The sequence below is a fragment of the Canis aureus genome, chromosome 24, assembly GCF_053574225.1.
Source record: "Canis aureus isolate CA01 chromosome 24, VMU_Caureus_v.1.0, whole genome shotgun sequence".
In the NCBI taxonomy this organism is placed as follows: Eukaryota; Metazoa; Chordata; class Mammalia; order Carnivora; family Canidae; genus Canis; species Canis aureus.
The window spans coordinates 30,911,427-30,917,426 of NC_135634.1; positions in this window are offsets into that span (position 1 = coordinate 30,911,427).

Sequence of the window (6,000 nt, forward strand, 5' to 3'; positions counted from 1 at the left end):
AATGTGGGACTCGATCACGGATCCTGGGATCATGCCCTGAGCCAAAGGCAGACGCTCAACCACTGAGCCACCCAGGCAGCCCAGTAACTAATCCTCTTAATTTTACTTTAATACAGACCATATTTTTCTACTTGCTCACATGAGTATCAGAAAACACCTTGTTTGAAATCCACATTAAATGGATTTATGACACTTTCCTGATTTACTCATTCAGCAACCTTGTCAAAATGAGACTTAGAAAAAAAAAAAAATGAGACTTAGAGAACTTGTACTGGCTCCTAGTAATTGCTGTAACATTTTCTACATCACATAAAGTGGCCCTGTAGTCACTCTGCCAGAGATGATGGCAAACTCACCAAACCTATGGTTGGTTGTAGGAAATCACCTTAGACTCTCAGAAATTTAGAACTCCACCTTCTAATCTGTTGCCTTCCATGAGTTCTGAGTTCACAAATAACACTTGGGTGACCTCCCTTTGCAAGGTTTCAGTACCTGGAATGTCATTTGCTTGGGCCAGGGAGTTCTAACTTGGAGGGGATGAGAGTAACCAGCTGGGACAAGGAGGGCATTTTTATTACAGAGAGGAGAACAAAGCTCTTAATGATCAGCTTCCAGAAAGTGGCAGATGAAGTAATTTTCAGAAACTGGCAATGAGTGGGATTAAGAATTTGAGGATGAAGGAGCAAGGTTGCAATACCCACTAGAGTAATGAAAGCGTGCTTTTATGAGAAATGCATCAGATTGCCAAAAGGAAATAGTAGAGTTAAGATGATTTTGTAGTCGGTCTATTTAACATGGAATGATAACCCTCTCCACCAGCCAACTCCCAGCCAAGGAGCAGGAAAGGAGAAAGAAGACAGGATAGTCTAGGACTGACAATACAGCAAGGAAGGGGGAAATTTAGGTGAGTTTAGGCCATTTGTGGGGGCAACACCAAAGAGGCTGAGGCGATCAGGGACTCCAGTTCCCAGGGGATGGAAATCAGGTGGAACAAAGGGAGGTGTGAACTGGGGAAGATGGGGGGTGGTTATGTGACTGGTGGTTTAACGAGAGGTGAGTTTGGTTATGGTAGGAAAGGGACGGCCCTGAGGAGGAGATGCACAGAGTAGGGTGACGTGTGGCCTGGGAAGTGGTGCTGTCTGCTGCTGAAGACGTCAAGAGGGTGGGAATAGGCTCAGGTGGGGGCATCCCTATGCAGGTGAGCACCACTGACGGTCAGGGCACCAGGCCCACATACTAGGTGCCAGAGTCACTGGAGATGAAAGGGAAAGTTCCAGAGCCAGATGGCATGATCTTCAAAGGAGGAGCAGGGGAACAGCAATGGGTTAATGGTCTGGATGCTGTAGCAGGGAACAAGGCAGTTTCCCACATGGCCCTAGAATGTGATGGCAGTGGGTTCCCCAAATGTCTCCAAAGGACAGAGGAAAGCCACTTTGACTAAAGAAAAGGAAAAAGAGCAAAGGAGAGAAAGACATTGAGAGTAAATGGAAATTCACAGTAATGAAGCTGGAATGGCAGGGCTCTGGGAGTCAGACTTTCAAGAAAGAGGCTGAGGCCTGTGGGGAGCTGCAGGACCTAGCAGTGGAGCTGGTGGTTGTTTTTTCAAGAAGAACTGCTGTGGATAATATAGAGGAAGTCACAGAGAGTTGGCGGGTCTGTTGAGGAGCAGGAGTGATCTTGTTGCAGCCTCACACTGCCCTGAGGGGTGGAGATGATCTCTCTTTCATGAATGCAGCAGCCCAGAGTAGATATGAACATAAAAGATGAGTGCCCTGCAAGCAGAGCCTGCCTGGGTCTTTACTCATCTCCAACACCCACAGGAGCCGCTACCCAGCATGCGGAGTTCATTAACAAGACGATTTCTGGTGAGCTTTCCAGGGCATACAAAATATGTGAGACCTTTAAAAACACGTGTCTGAATCCAGATTAAAATAGGAACCAGCACAATCTAATATATTTACTTAACTCATGTCTACAAATGTAATACTAGGATCCCTTCCTTATGCTTAGATTGAGCGCTCATAAACATTCCATTTTAAACTTGTAACTTAGCAATACACATCGATTATTGAGAAATCGTGATTGAGTTCATCAAAGCCAGACAACATCTGAATCATCTCTGGGTCAAGGCTGAGCTCCAGGATCCTGACTTTTCCTGGCAAGACCTTCAGTCTCACAGACTTTATCTCACTAGGGCTAATTTCAATGATTATTAATCATGGCCTTGAGCCACTAACCCCTGAAACCCAGGGAACTTTATGGGCAATAAGCCAACCTTGCCCCCATTCTGGCTTCAGTTTTCTAAATTTTTTGCTTTTTTCCCTTCTTATTTTATTTTTCTCCCTAGCATTTATCACCATCTGCCATATTATATATTTCTTGTCTATTTATTGGGCTCGATTCCACATAGGCTCCATAAGGGTAGGGATTTTGTTAACCATGCACCCCAGCATCTAGAGCAGTGCTTGGCTCATACCAGGCGCTCAATAAAACATTTGTTCAATGAACGAAATTTTCAAAAGTGAAGTTGAAAAAGTTCAGCTTTAAGTTTAAAAAAAGTTTAAAAATATTTAAAATTTTACAGCACATATGAGTATATATTTAATGGGTGATATGAATGCTGTATTTAACATTTATCTTGCTGTATTTAACGTGAGGCTGGAGGGGGCTTCTAAAAAAAGTAACAGGGGCTTGGATGACTTTTAAATGGGCTCAATGGGCTCAGTCCCAGTGGCTCAGTGGTCTGGTGCCACCTTCAGCCCAGGGTGTGATCCTGGGGACTGGGGATCGAGTCCCACGTCAGGCTCCCTGCGTGGAACCTGCTTCTCCCTCTGCCTGTGTCTCTGCTTCTCTCTCTGTCTCTGTGTATCTCATGAATAAATAAATAAAATCTTTAAAAATAAATAAATGGGCTTGCTCATGAAATGAATGAATGAATGAATGAAGCTGGAAAGGGCCTTAGAGATGAGCGAGACAGAGGTGTGCTCTGATTTCACCATCCAGGGAATTGCAAAGGTGGAACTGGAACCAGAATCCTGACTCCACAGCCTGTACTCTCTTTGTAGCCTCCATCCTGTGTCCCTCTTTCCCCCACCCCCCACCAGCTCCACGCACAGTGGGTGGAGGGTGTGGTGAGCATCTTAGCGGGCATGAGGTCAATGATGCTTAAGTTGTAGAGTCAAGTCACTTGCACAGACTTATACCTAAGGTCTATACTTTTGCATTTGCAATGTTGTGTTCCTCTTCTTTAAAAGTGCGTCCTGACAGATTGTATCAGCTTCAGGCTTCCCCAAAATTGGTATCCACCCAGTTTTGGGCACAGACTGAATGGCCTACCTCACTCCCCACTCCCACCCCATACACATATCTATAAAGGACTGATCCACCCACCTTCCAGGCCCATCAGGGCCCAAAGTTGGAGAACAGACAAGATTCACCAAAAGGTGCTATTTTTCGGCCATGGCTTAGTAAGGACCTGCAACAATCTCATTCGAGAGGTTGAAAATAGAGTGGTTTGGGGGACAAATCCCTCCTTTTCCTGCATGAGTTCTGGCGTTGCTGAAGAGATAAGGGAAGGGGTAGGCTTTGGCAAGCCAACTATCCTGTGGGCTGGGATGGTAGTCAGGGAGAGAATGAGGTCCTGCCCAGGGCACCTATTCCCTCTGCATCTTCCACCCCGTAATATGGTGCTGAGAAGACCTGACCTTCATGCTCAAAGAACAAAGAAGTCTGGGGCCAGAGGCAGTGACCGTGGCTCCACCTAGCTTCTGCTGCCTCCAAACCATCAGCCTCACCTGGAATCTTCTGAGACTTGGGTAAGGCTGGAGACCCAGCCTCCATTACCAGGGCTGCTCAGCACCTCTTGACCTAAGCTTACCAGGGTCAGGTGCACTTTCTCACCCAGAGGATACCCAGCCTTGGAGCCCCCTGCCTTCTCTCTGTAATCTCCATAACCCCAAACCTAGGTCCTCCAGGTGCCCTCCCATCCTTTGAGCCAGCCAAGGCCTTGTTCATCCTTGAAGGCTTTGATCTCTCTGATCTGCTGCAGGCTGAGTTACCTGCTCTTTCTCTGTGTTCCTTGGTTTTCTGGAATTATCTATATTTCACACTTCTCAAAGTAAATAGTTATCAATTATTTGTACCCAGGAAGCAAGGACTATGCCTTTTATCTCTTAAATCTAAAGACGTTTTGGTAGCAGAAGTTCAAACAAGTGAGGAGGGTTGGCTACGTAAAGGCAGTTGGGAATGGAGACAATTCATTTGCTAAGGGCCAAACTTGCTTTTTTAGCTGCAAAAACGTAAAAAGCATAGGGGAAAAAGCAATTACAAGGAATTGACTAAGTGCCTCCTCTGTGCCAGGTACAGTGTTTTTCAATCCTTAAGACTCCTTTGCTAGTATGCACATTAAACAGATGGGAGCGCAGACCCTGAGATGCGAAGCCACTCACTCAGCATCACACAGCCTGAGCTTTACCAGTCAGGGAAGAAATCCTCACTCACCACCACCCCCTCCCATCCCCTCCACCCCCGCCCAGTCCTCTCTGTGTGGACAGGATCACACATGCTGCCCTTCAAAACCCTGTCTTCAAAACCTCCACTGCCTAACAATCTCCCAGAGTGGAACAACCTGCATTTCTTCTTGCAGGGGAACTAGCTTCTCTTGGCATTAAAATACTTAGTAAGGTGTGACATTCCAAACATAATGATCTTGTACTTGTGTCTGGAGACTGTTGGGTGTCTGAGCCTAGCTGATTTAAGAGGAAGGGAAAATGATTATTCTTTCCCTTTCAGGAGAACATAAGAATTATTTTCTGGGGCACCTGGGTGGCTCAGTTGGTTAAGCGGGTGTCTGTGTGAGGTTCTCTCTCTCCCTTTCCCTCTGTCCCTCCTTGCCTCTCTCTCTCTTTCTCTCTCTCTCTAAAATAAAATAAATAAATAAAATCTTTTTTTTTAAAAAAAGAATTATTTTCTGTGTTTCTGAAGTTAGTTATAGGAGTATAGACACCTTACTTCAAAGAAGGGGAGAGAATGTAATGTAAAAGCTTGAGATTTTTGCTTTTATCCAGTCATCTGGGTGCTGTGAAATTCTGATGAATTCTAGTGGAGGGTGAGGAGACGTGGGGCATCTCCCCACTCCACCCAGAGTCCTTCTGTCTTCAGCTGATGAAAAGCTGTGCTTACACTTGTGTATTGCATCTTTTGCAGCTTAAATGAATTATTCCACTGTTCTGGATACTTTTCCCAAGAGATACTCCTCCATCGCCCAAGGGGCGGGCCTGCAATTATGCCAACAGTCCAGCTGAAGTTTCGGGAACAATGTTGCTGGTGAGAGTTCCTTAAACTTCTGAGCTCTCTGGGATTCTGTTCAGGTAGAAGAACTATAGACCTAAATTTGTTTGAAATCCATTGTTTGCCCAGAAAGATCTTCCCGGCTGGTCTAACATTTTGGGGAACATTTTTCTCAATCCAAATGAATTAGGTAAATTTTTCACTACATCTGACCCTTTCCCGTCTTGCTTGAGGATCTGCAGATGTAGCTAACTTTCCCCAAAGACACTTCTGAAGTTGCTGGAGGTAGACACATCCACAGTGACAAGTGATCAAATGACAAAGTTCCCTGAGGGCCCAGGGGAGGGGGCGATTATCCAGCATGGGCCAAGGAAGCTTCCACAGAGAAGGCTGAGTTTGAGCTTAGTTTTAAAGTAGAACTCACTAGTTCTGGAAGAACATTCTTGGTAGAGGGTCTTCATGGAAGGAAGGCCATAGGAGGGGAAGCACATGCTATTAGATAAGGTACCTGCTGAGTGCTCAGCACAATCTGAGTACCTACTGAGTACCCATGTGTTCATGGTAGTAATAGAACCCGAGGGACGGCCTGAGGGGGCAGGGTAGAAGGGGTGTGACTGGAGATGAGAACAGCAAGGAAGCTTGCTTGAGATAGGAGGACAGACCAAACTAAATGGCACGATGAGGTTTAGGCAGAGTAGGGACATGGTCAGA